Source organism: Lissotriton vulgaris, chromosome 10 (assembly GCF_964263255.1).
Source record: "Lissotriton vulgaris chromosome 10, aLisVul1.2, whole genome shotgun sequence".
NCBI classification, from domain to species: domain Eukaryota; kingdom Metazoa; phylum Chordata; class Amphibia; order Caudata; family Salamandridae; genus Lissotriton; species Lissotriton vulgaris.
In genome coordinates, this window is record NC_141698.1 from 876,693,396 (window position 1) to 876,706,222 (window position 12,827).

The 12,827-nt window shown below is 44.5% G+C and overlaps 1 protein-coding gene across 3 annotated transcripts in view; it reads left to right on the top strand.

The window, feature by feature from the left end:
• LOC147688935 (metalloreductase STEAP4-like) overlaps positions 1 to 12,827 on the top strand; it is a 412,832-nt gene that overhangs the window by 18,288 nt on the left and 381,717 nt on the right. Inside the window, exon 2 of one of the 3 annotated variants that reach the window (XM_086941830.1) lies at positions 8,325 to 8,501. The exons of the other annotated variants lie outside the window; for them this stretch is intronic. The gene's annotated coding sequence lies outside the window, so the exon portion shown is untranslated. The remainder of the gene's footprint in view (positions 1 to 8,324; positions 8,502 to 12,827) is intronic. 3 annotated transcript variants of the gene reach the window in all.

The window sequence follows — 12,827 nt, forward strand, 5'->3', positions numbered from 1 at the left end:
AAAAAGGTGAGTGGAAGAATCTTTTTTTATTTCTTCCTGAGGTGCCGATACAATGTAACATTGTTATACAAGGGAGCAACAGGAAATACTGGGCTAACATTATTCTGCTTGGGTTTTGTTGTTTAGAGATGTCACTAAAATATTGTTTTTTCTTTCTTCAATTTTGTGGTCTTTGGTCTAAAGATGCAGGGTTTAATATCATGGTTTTGATCGTATTTAATGATTTCATAAACTGTAGAGAATCAGGAAATATCAAAATCATATTTGATATTTGGCTACATTTGATTCTTTCACTGATAGGTAAAATGGCTGCTTTCATAAGAACCTTTCCGAATTTGTACCATCACATTTCCCCACAGACAGATAATGGGTGAAAACCTTTGATACATCAGCCCACTAGTCTAGTGAGTCAGTATTGACAGTAGGTGAAAAGCCAAACACCCCAGGTTCTAAACATTCAACGCAAGGTGTAGTGAAAGGTATATATGAAAAGAGTGCTGTCACCAAACATTAGGGATAGTGGTGAAAATATGATGGCAGGCTTTTGGGAAACATGTAAAAGTATCACTTGGAATGCTGCTGCAAAAGGTTCTTACCAAGTTCAACAAAGACTGGAGTGATGTTGTTTGTATTTACAGTATTTCAGCTATGCAACTGAAAAGGTTGTGTGATGACCTGTCAAAATCGATACTTGAGCAGACGTGCTTCCCTGTAAGACACCCTTGCCACTTGCTAGATGGTATGCTGAAAGAATCTTTACAATCTTCAGGGTTAATGAAGAATGCTATTGACTTTGGAGTTCATTCTGGTGCACTGTTTCAGTTGGCATAGGAACTAAAATGCAAATATTTCTCATTTTGTGCTTTGTGTGTCATCCCAACTGTGTCATTTAGCCGGTAGTTCTAAGCCCTAGAGGCAGTGAATGCTACATTGTCCATGTCGCCACCGTATACAGAAATTTTGCTTAGTGATGAGGATCTTTGGTCGCATATTGAGAGTGATGAGATAAAAGTACACTCTTCTGCATAATTACATGTTTACAGGAAAACATGACTGCTGTAGTGGACATAATAAAAAAATGAGAGTCTGAAAATACCCTTGTGTACCAAGTTTTCAGTGCAATTGGTTTAGATGTGAAACATCTCCTTGAGAGTAGGCTGTGCTACACTTTTAGTGACTTTGGCACTACAACATGTTCCATGCTAGAATTGTTGCCACTTGGTAGGCAAAAAAATGTGGAGAAGCAATTCAGGAAATGTCATTTTACAGTGCATGGGAAATGGCTTGCAATGATGCACTCAAAATATTGCTTCACCAACCATGGCATTTGAAGTCAATGAAGCCTCAGTGAGGTACTCTGCACAAGTTCTAGATCCCTTCCGTAAAGGGGAATTTTCTCCATACTGCTTCACTTTTGGCCGTTTCAATGGCTGAAGGAATATGTGCCCAGCTCAACCCATATGTTGAAGAACCTGTCCCAGAGAATTGCAATCTTCAGGTGCACCAGTATTGGCATGGAAAGCTATTTTAGTGGCCAGAGATAGTAAATTGTGTACTGGCTGTTTTGGCATTGCCCGTCTCAAGTGCCAATGTTGAGAGGGCCTTTTCACACATAAACATTGTAATGGGAAGGAAAGAGTGAGCATGCATGACAAAAGACTCACAAAAGAAGTATTGTATGGCGTACTACAATAAGCTTGATTTATAAAAAATGCATTTAGACGTTATATCACTTGTACACACACACTGTCAATACATGTGCACTATCAGTGTAGAAAGCAAGCAATAATAAAGCAAAACGTTCCATAAGCACCAGGAAAGAAATAGTTTCTGTTGTTTTTAATGGTGCAAAAATGTGTAAGCACTTAAGGTATTGAAATCACTTGAAAACACTGAAAAAATCCAACCACAATTTACCAAAAATAGAAACTGAAAACAGAAAAGCCTAGGTATCGTTTTTGTCTTCTTTTATACATTTCTAGCCAACCTGAAGGAATCACTAGTTTTCGTTAAATTGCTGTACCTGGAGTACTCATGGCTTCTTTACAAGACATATTTAACCAGAAAATATTTTACAGGGCGTAGTAGACCGCCAAGAGATCCGTCACTGCAGCAGTAAACTGTGGGCTGTTCCTGAAATACAAATACCCCCTATAAAATATTTGTCAACAACTGCAATTGAACTGAATGCCCCTACGTTGTCATTAAGACTCAGGTCATGTAATGTTCGTGCTCGCTCATACAAGTCTGGTTGTCGCAAACCATACCAAAGAAGCCGAATAGATTGCATCACCCTAAATTTAACAATATAGAAGGACCTCATTTTTTTTTCTTTAGTGGCATTTCTGTTATCTGCAGTTTTTATAGTGTTGATATACATTTCACATGGTACATGACTTATGAAATACAATGGGATGAAAGATGTAGACTTAATACATTCTTAACGTGAAATATAAACACATTACAAATTGAGACTATTAGATGTGCCAAGCATATATCATATTTGCAATAGTTACAGCATATATTTATAAAACCCGGTAAGGAAATTCATAATTGACACTATTCCATCAAATGCCTTGTCCCAATATGTATAGGGTCCGATCTGCCCAATGCAGTTAAATTGGATCCATGCGATATAAAATACATCTCATAAGGCAATATATGTCAACTTGAAAATAAACCTAGTAAAACAAACTAACACATCAGTTTCATTTCGAATTTTTATAAATGATTCTGTCATTAGGGGTATTTTCCCCCCAGTTCCCACTCCACCGAACATCAAATTAAGCGGAAAGTTGAGTTTACGTTTCCATCGCTTGGTAATTAATCTTTTGGCTACAAAAAAGGTCCAGATCGATGAATACGGAAGTGACTCTACGCTTCTCAGGTCTAGGAAAAAGTCCTAATATACATTCTTCCCATGTGTGCATTTGGGTTCTGTCAGTGTATGTAGCCAGTGTTGCCATCACATCTTTCTAATATAGTTGTTATGTGGGACAGGACCAGAGCATATGTAACAAAGTGGCGCTTATTTGCATACATCTCGGACAAGCTGAATTATTTAATTGAAAGTAATTGTTTATTTTGTCAGGGGATAAGTATGCCATCTGTATGATATAGGTCTGAATTATTCTAAATTTGGCTTTCTGTGGTATTTGCTTAGGAGTAGCCAGGATCATGTCTGATTCTCTGTCAATTCACAGAGGTCTCCTGTCTTCCACTCACTGGAGGCAGAGAGACGTCTAAGGCTGTAGGGTGTGTGTTAATAAAGCCCCCGTCAGCCAACATATTATGTGGCTTCCATTGTCCATCACATACAAATACTAGGTAAGCAACTGCATTTCTGGTTCGGCGTTCATGTCCCTACATGCCATTGTAAGTGATCGGATGATGTATTTGTGTAAAAGGAGTTCACCAGCTGGCAAGCTGTATTCATGAGACAGGTTGTCAAAGGGTGTCAGAGTGCAGTCCGTGTGAAGATCGCTGAGAGTATGCATCCCGGCTGCATGCCAGTGTGAAAATGTGCTGTTGGGGGTGCCCATTTTGTGCCTTAGGAACCCTAAAAGGAGCAGTATTAGACCGTAGGGAGTCTGTTTCCTGGTAAGATATAAGCTGCGCTTGTAAGAGCGAAGAGCTAAGGCCAAATAATATTTTGTTGGGGTGCAAGGTTGAGCCATTGGATAGAAAAGATGGTAAATATGGGAGTGTGACCATGGTGTGGGTGTCGATGCTGTGTCTTCTAGATTTAGTCCTGTGAGCCATTTTGCAACCCACTGAAGCTGAGACGCCAAGTAATAGAGCTCCATGTTAGGGACAGCCAGACACTATCCGGAGGTGCATATAATTTCCAGAGCGTTATGCGGTGGCGGCTGGAACCCCAGACACACCGCCTAATCATTTGCTCGAGTTCACAAAAATTTTGGCTGAGACATAAACGGGGAGATTGGATAAATAATATAGGAGCCTAGGTAACATTTCCATCTTAATTAGGACAATCCTGCCCATCACATTTAGCTGCACAGTTTTCCAAAATTGTATTTGTGTTCCTATGGAAGATATGGCTCGGTTCAAATTGCCCTCCAGTATTTCAGCAGGACTATGGTAAATAAAAATGTCTAAATACCTTAAGGAGTGAGTTATTAATGAGGAGTTCTGTGTTACGAGTTTCACTGCTGAAGGGGTAGAGGCACAACTTAGCCCAATTTACCTTCAACCCTGATATAGTCTCAAATTGCCCCAATATTTCCGCAATTAGGCTTGGTACATTGTATAAGTCTTTGATGTATAGTAGGAGGTCATCCGCCTATAGTGAAACCACATGAAGACCATTCCCCAGCTAGATGCCCTGTCCCCGCCCCGGCGAGTAGTTGCGTCGCTAATGGTTCCGTTGCTAATGAGAAGAGGAGAGGGGATAAGGGGCAACATTGCCTGGTGCCACTGTTAATGGGTATGGACTCCGATATTGTGTTACCCGTGCGTATTCTGATGGTGGGTATTATAGAAGGACCTCATAAACATGACTATGTTCAGTGCCAAGACAGTGACCACAATGCCTCACATTTATCAATGAGGGGCTCTTTCTCCCCTATGTAGCTTTACAGCCTTTAATGCTTGGCAGTGTACATACACTCTCTAATAATAAACATGAAGTTAAGTGGGGTGCTTTGTTTCAAAATCCTGAGAAATTAGCTGGTCTGTATAGAATTGTGGCTGAGGATATGGAGTTATTGTGGCAATTATGACCTACACAGTTCAGTCCAAATGCTCTTATTTTGTCCATAAAGAAATGAAGAGCTTTTCACTTGCATAAAGCACTATATTTATGGAGAGATAAAGATATGAGTAGCTGTGGCAGGCAATCACAACATAAAGACTGGCTCTGCTTTTGCAGGACTCGGGGTCTCTCTCCCCGAGTCCTGTAAAACCCTTCCACAAAGCAATTAAGGAGCTGGGTAGGAATACCTGAAACCCTCCCAGCAGTTGAGGGAACCCCTTGCCCCAGTGACAATTATGAAAAAAAATGTTGAGCTTCTTCACGATCCTGCAGGAGCACATGAGACTCTGCGGTGCCCCCGATGCGGTCCAAAAGAAGAAAAGACCATAAAAAGATCAAACAGATGTTTGGGTCTGTGGCTGAAAAGCATCTCAAGGCAAATCACAGCTATTTAGAGCAGTTTGTGGAAACAATAGTAGAGATGCAACTTCAAAGAAGATATATGTAAAAACACATTGCTATATTAATAACAAAAAAAGGTAAATCGAGAGTTCTGTGCAGAATTGCTATCATACGGTCAAGAAGACCTTGAATAAATGAACCATAACAAGCAAGAAATAGACCACTCGATTTATCTGTTTTGTAAATTAGTATGCAAACACAACAGGTGATGGACCGAATGTGGATCAATGTCACACACTCACCCCAGTCCAAAGATCTGGACCCAAATCCATCGTTTTTTTGCACTCCACACCACCCTGGGTTAGACAATGGCGATATGCAAATCAGCTCTGACCCTGTGCCCCATGGGAACAGTCCAGTCCGAACTACAAAAGCCATGTCCTTCTGGGCATCAGGACATGGCTTTTGTAGTTCGGACTGGACTGTTCCCATGGGTCACAGGGTCAGAGCTGATTTGCATATCGCCATTGTCTAACCCAGGGTGGTGTGGAGTGCTAAAAAACGATGGATTTGGGCCCAGATCTTTGGACTGGGGTGAGTGTGTGACATTGATCCACATTCGGTCCATCAACTGTTTTTTTTGCAAATTCCGCCCTAAGTGCGCTGGGGATGCCCAGACGTGGGTCCCAGGCACTCCACACCACTGGAGTCAAGCTAGCCGGGCTGATGAGAGGTGTTACCTCGAAACCGGTCCGGTCCTCGGATGCTTGATTCCGTTCTGGGAAGGACATGGCTTTTGTAGTTCGGACTGGACTGTTCCCATGGGGCACAGGGTCAGAGCTGATTTGCATATCGCCATTGTCTAACCCAGGGTGGTGTGGAGTGCAACAAAACGATGGATTTGGGCCCAGATCTTTGGACTGGGGTGAGTGTGTGACATTGATCCACATTCGGTCCATCACCTGTTTTGTTTGCAAATTCCGCCCTAAGTGCGCTGGGGATGCCCAGACGTGGGTCCCAGGCACTCCACACCACTGGAGTCAAGCTTTCCGGGCTGATGAGAGGTGTTACCTCGAAACCGGTCCGGTCCTCGGATGCTTGATTCCGTTCTGGGAAGGACATGGCTTTTGTAGTTCGGACTGGACTGTTCCCATGGGGCACAGGGTCAGAGCTGATTTGCATATCGCCATTGTCTAACCCAGGGTGGTGTGGAGTGCAAAAAAACAATGGATTTGGGCCCAGATCTTTGGACTGGGGTGAGTGTGTGACATTGATCCACATTCGGTCCATCATCTGTTTTGTTTGCAAATTAGTATAGCAACGTGCTATTATATATATCTTCTTTGAAGTTGCCTCTCTACTATTGTTTGTACAATTTGAATTATGAATAGCTTATGTTGGTGGCTAGCCATATGTGGTGGTCAATTATCAAATGTATTTCGAATAAATTGATAATACGCATGGTGGTGCGGTAGATAGATCTCTTTGCTGCCTATACATGTTCAGTCCTATTTAAAACATTTGTTGAAACTTTGAGTAAGGACAGCCAACAAATTTGCTTATAAAGCAGTACATAACCTCCATCACAGTCCTCAGCTAAAGCTCTTTCAGAGCACAAATGAATGTAAAATGGGCAGTAGTGAAGAGTTACCTCTTTGGTACATTTATACAATTTATAGCATAACTGGCAATGAGCTAGGAATGTCAGTTTTAACAACTGCCCCAATGGCCATACAAAGCAATAGACGTACAAAACACAGGTACATAAGCAAACTAAAAAGACAGGTAATAGTGCAACAAATAACAGCAGTGCTTCATTATCATTCATTACGTATCCAGTATTCTTCTGCATGCTTACATATAGGTGGTGCCACAAAGTTAGAAGTGGGTGTCAGGCCCCATTCAACAGGCCACAGGTCAAACGGAGACTACTGGGCCTCAGCTGTGAGGTCTGGAATCATTGGCCTAAAATACCCTGGAGTCCTTCCTATTATGTATGGCTCTGCAAGTGGGCCGAGTGCAAGCCTTGAATCACTTGATTGTCAATGGTGGCAATGGTGAGCAATCACAGGCTACTCAGGGAGGGTTTGTGGTGGTGCATCTAGTTCAAAACTCAAACACCTTCCAGAAGTGCAATAATTGATTTCCAACCCATTGAATGTCTTTTATAAAAAGAATGTACTGTAATCCATTACAAAATGAACTATTATACACTACATATTTGCAGGTATGAATATCCACTGGCATGATGACACTGTATTGCACGGTTCAAGGTTATCATTCTCCCCACTTTCCCTAACTATCAGTAAGGTATAACATGGAATGTGTCAGGCACAAGTTGGTGTTACTCTTCTCATTCAGATTTGTGGGCTCAGTTTTAGTCCCAGTATATGAATGAATCTCACCAGTACAAGTCATTTTCTCCCACAGTTCATGGATGATCCACAGCATGTGTCTGGTCCCTGCTCCTGGAGGAAGACAGACATGTTGCCATTGCAGCAACACTCAATCCCGTCCGAGGAAGCAGCAGCTTTGGAGGCTGCTACTTGAAGTCTGGGAGACAGGCAGGCTCTAGTGTTGCTAGAGGTCCCCAGTCATTCTCTGGCGTCTTCTATTGTGGGATGAGTCAGGCAGGTCATTGGTAATCTAAACTGATTTGTTAGGGTGACCTCTCATGGTAACAGGAAAGACACTTGGCCTGCCCAGGTCAGTCATTAGAGTGGTTAAGTTCTGCTCTGGCCACACTTCCTGAGTTGCAGTGGCATGGTAAACTTTGGGCACAAATCTTCTGGGTCATAGCTGCTCAGGCTGCTCTAGCACACTTCAAGACAGTGCCAATGTGCAGGCAACTTGAAGGATCACAGTGACAGTCGGCTCAGGCATATATTTCTATAGCAATATAGTGCAGTCGCTTTAATGTCTCACTGGCGCAGTCCACTTTGGGGACACTTCTAGACACTGTCACTGTGCGTGTCACTTTCAGGGTCACTAAAGACACAGTACACTTGGGTGACCTCTGGTAGCGGAATGGAGCAACCGGTTAAGGCAAAAGAGCATATGCTTCATTCTGGGGCCATGTCAGATGCTCTCTCTCTCCAATCTCACTGGGCAGATGGTCCTCAGCTCCGGGATTAGATGCTTTTGCTTGCCCTGTTAGTCAGCATCTCCTGCAAGTTTGACTTGTTTCTTCCGTCTATTTCTTTTGCAGGTCCTCAAGCAGCAAGACAGCTGTTCTTTCTGGAAAAAACTCCAGGTGATTTCAATTCATCTCTGGAGACTGGTTGTGAGGGAAACACCATCTCTAGTTGCACAGCAATTCCCTGAACACCCTGCTGAGCACCCCCTTTCTTGGTCAAAGATAACTTGGAACTGTAGCAACAAGCAGGTCAGCAGCTCTCACAATTTACTGATAAAGCAGATAAGAGGTGTGGATTAATTTCTGTACTCTCCAAACTGTTTTGGGTTAGTTTTTCTTTCATGTGTCCTTTCCAGGCTCTTTTCTAGACAGTTGTAATGTAGAATGACACTCCATAAAGCATGGTTGTCTTTAGTTTGGAGTACCCACAACAGAAGCACAAAGAGGAGCAGGATTTTTGCACGTAGCTATCAACAGCCATTCGGAATAGTCATCAAGTAGGGAAAAGAATGCTAGCTTCACCTAAAGAACCCTTCAAACCTTAAACAGCAGAGACTGCAATACTACCCTGAAAACCCACATCTACCACGTGACAGTGTTCTGATAGACTTATCAACAGCTCCATGCAGCAAAACGATCTAACCGACTTTCTAAAAGCAGCTCTGTCTCCTCTTTTCCCATTTCATTGTCTAGATCACCTCCCTTCAACTTCAGGAATGTGAGAAATACACTTCCTCTGTCTTGTCAAACATCTTCAATAAATCAATCAATCAGGAATTTGTAGAGCGCACTACTCACCCGTGAGGGTCTCAAGTTACTGGTGGGGTGCTGCTACTGCTCGAATAGCCAGGTCTTGAGTAGCCTCCTGAAGGTTAGTAGGTCATGGGTCTGCTGTAGGAGGATGGGCAGGGTGTTCCAGGTCTTGGCGGCGAGGTAGGGGAACGATCTGCCAATGGAGGTTGCTCTTTGGATGCGGGTGACGGTAGCGAGGGCGAGGTCAGTGGAGTAGAGATGGCAGTTCCGGGTGTAGAAGGTGTGTGGGTAAGGAGCTTGACAGTGATCCTCTTGTTGACAGGCAGTCAGTACAGGTCTCTCAGGTGGGGTGTGATGTGGCTGTGTCGAGGGATGTCGAGGATCATGCGGGCAGAGGCGTTCTGTATGCGTTGCAGTCATTTGAGCAGTTTGGCTGGGGCTCCCGCATAGAGGGCGTTTCCGTAGTCCAGTCTGCTGGTGACGAGAGCCTGGGTGACCGTTCTTCTTGTGCCAGTGGGGATTCACCTGTAGATCTTGCAGGACATGCAGAGGGTGTTGAAGCAGGAGGATGAGATGGTGTTGACTTGCTTGGTCATGGAGAGCGTTGAGTCGAGGATGGACCCCAGGTTGCGTTCATGCTTGGTGGGTGTCGGTGCTGCTCCCAGGGTGGTCGGTCACCAGGAGTCATCCCATGCTGAGGGGGTGGAGCTGAGGATGAGGACCTCCATCTTGTCTGAGTTCAGCTTCAGACAGCTGTTCTTCATTCATTCGGCGATGGCTTTCATTCCTTCATAGAGGTTGGTTTTCGTGGTGAGGGGGTCCTTGGTGAGGGAGAGGATCAGCTGTTTGTCTTCGGCGTAGGAGATTATGTTGAGGTCAAGCAGTCTGGCAACGTGTTGAACAATGTCTGGCTTAGGGATGATCCTTGAGGTGCGCCGCTGATGATCTTGGAGGATTCGGAACGGAAATGGGGGAGGCGGACGCTCTCGTTTCTGCAGGAGAGGAAGGAGGTGGTCCATTCCAGAGCCTTGTCTCGGATGCCTGCATTGTGGAGGCGTGTGCATAGGGTGCAGTGGCAGACTGTGTCGAAGGCGGCTGATAGGTCCAGGAGGATGAGGGCTGCGGTTTAGCTGTTGTTCAGCAGGGCCTTTATGTCATCAGTGGCGGCGATGAGGGCAGTTTCGGTATTGTGGTTGTTGCAAAACCCTGATTTTGATGGTCCTGGATGTTGTTCTCATCAAAGGAAGCAGGTTAGCTGTTTGTGGATGGTTTTCTCGATGACCTTTGCCAGGAATGGGAGCAGGGAGATGGGCCAGAAGTTCTTGAGGTCCCTCGGATCTTCCTTGGGTTTCTTGAGCAGTGTGTGATCCCGGCGTGCTTCCAGCTCTCCGGGAAGGTCGCGGTCTCGAAGGAGATGTTGATGGCCTTGCGAAGATGGGGTGCGATGGTGGTGCAGGCTTTGTTGAAGATGTGGTGTGGGCACGGGTCTGAAGGGGACCCGGAGTGGATGGTGTTCATGATTTTGATGGTCTCGTCATCGTTGATGTTAGTCCAGGTGAGCAGGGGGCCACCGTGGGTGGTGGCAGTGGGGTCTGAGGTGTCACTGGCTGTCGTGGTGGTCTGGTTGTTGAAGCTGTTGTGGATGTCTGAGATCTTGCAATGGAAGAAGGTGGCAAGGAAGTTGCACAGGTCTTGCAATGGTGGGATGGGTTGGTGTTGGAGCTGGGGTTGGAGAGTTCCTTCAAGATGTTGAAGAGCTCTTTGCTGTTGTGTGCGTTGTAGTCAAGGTGGTCCTTGAAGAAGGTCCTTTTGGTGGATCTGATGAGGTGATGGTGTTGGCGCATGGCGTTCTTGTGGATGGCTTGGTTCTCCAGTGTCTGTTCGCGGTGCCATTTCTTCTCTAGTTTTTTGCACGTTTGTTTGGAGGTCCACGGAGAACCAGCTGGCATTCCTGTTGGTGCATCTGTTGGAGGGTTTCTTGATCAGGTGAGAGTTTTGGTGCAGTCGTCGATCCAACGCCTGAGGTTGCTGGTGGCGGTGGCGGGGTCAGCGGGTGGGGTTCGGCGGTGTTTAGCTGGTCTTCGGTGATTTTGCTATAGCTAAAGCGGGGGATCTGTTGGGTGCAGTGGTCAGTGGTTGGTATCCGGAAGAAGAAGTTGATTGCAGTGATGGTCTGTCCAGTGGAGTTCGTGGTGTGGCTGAAGGAGATGTGGGAGCTTACGGAGAAGTTTGGGTCTTGTGTGTGGCTGGTGGAGTGGGTGGGCGTTGTGACGAGCTGTCTGAGTCCGAGGTTGGCGAGGTTGTCAATCAGGGTGTAGTGTAGTTCCTATTTTCCCAATAGGCCCTGCGCATTGGAATAACATAAACAGCAGTATAGACGTAGAAGTGCGGTCTTCCAGGGCTCTACTGACTATGCTAAACTTAATTGGGTTTGTTACCAACTAGCTCAGAGGTCACTGGAAACTTTCTTGACTGAATAGGAAGTGATCAGCTTCCCTGGTACAGACAAGAAGGGATTCAGTTTTCCAACAACCGCATAAACATGACAACTTTGCTGCTTAGAATAAGAGTCAATCTCTAGAGTCGTGTGAAACAATAGACAGGTATTTTACTCAGTCAGTTGTGCAGATTACTTTCACCAAGGTGCAGAGAATAGAGAGACGGGCGTTTTCAATATAAAGGTATTATTTATTGAACAGTCTTTCTTCTCGTGCAAGAGAAATTAATTCCCACAATTGCAAGACTAGTTATTATAAAAAGTGCGTACAGTAAAATGAGGATTGCGAAATAATACTGTAAAAGCATTGATAAGGTTTCTTAGCCATACAATGGTTAAAATGAATAAAATATATACATTCATATATACATTCAGCTAACGTACTCAACTGGTGCTTCTAACTACGCCTACCCCAGTGTGCCTGACCTAAGCCTAATACTTGGGAGGGAGTAAGGAAGTAGCAGTTTTAGTTAAGTTGGTTTTGCCAAGGTTTGCTTCGAGAATTCTCTCTAAGGGTTTAGTCAACACCATACCTCTGAAATAGAATGTTGGAGGTCTTGTATCTCCTTCCAGGACTCGATATCCCAGTCACTCGCAAGAGTAGGCTGGAAACGCCGGAGCTGGATTTTCTCGGCAGTAGAAAAGACAGCGTATCTCTCAGCGCGTCAAGGAGGAGGAGGGGCAGCGTCCGTGGGCAGCTTGCATCTGCTGGGCTCTGCAGGGGACAGCTGTTCTGCTTCTATGTTCACCACACCATCGCTATCATCGATGTCGTTGAGGCAGTGCGTTTTCTTAAGGCAACGTTGGTAATATTTATACCTGAAAGGTGCCTGGTTTGACGTAAGTTTTTGGACATAAGACGTCAATAAAGATGTCACTAGGAAGTGATCGTCTCTCAGTGCTCATTAGAGTTCTATTACTAATCAAAACATAGCAAGCGGGGTTTTCCCAGGTTGCTGAGTTTTATCTTGTTGAAGAACTCGGAGTGTAATCTAGGAATCTTAGATAGTGGCTTCTGCTGTGTCATTTGCTCTAATGAGCTGCAGAGGAAGAGATTCTGAAATGTGGCTCTGATGGTGTTAGGCCAAAGACGAGTTTCTGAAATATCGCTCTTGATCGTTTATGCCATTATAGGGGAGTAAATGGGTTATAGCCGTATAGGGGCACAAGATCACAGTATTGATCGGGGTCCTAGATTAGAACACGACACCCACTCCACAAATTTATGTCCATCAATTTACTAAAAACTATAGCAAAAGATGCATGTGTAACATTACCCACCCCAAAATACATATTCGCATTTGAAATGGCGTATTTGAAATACA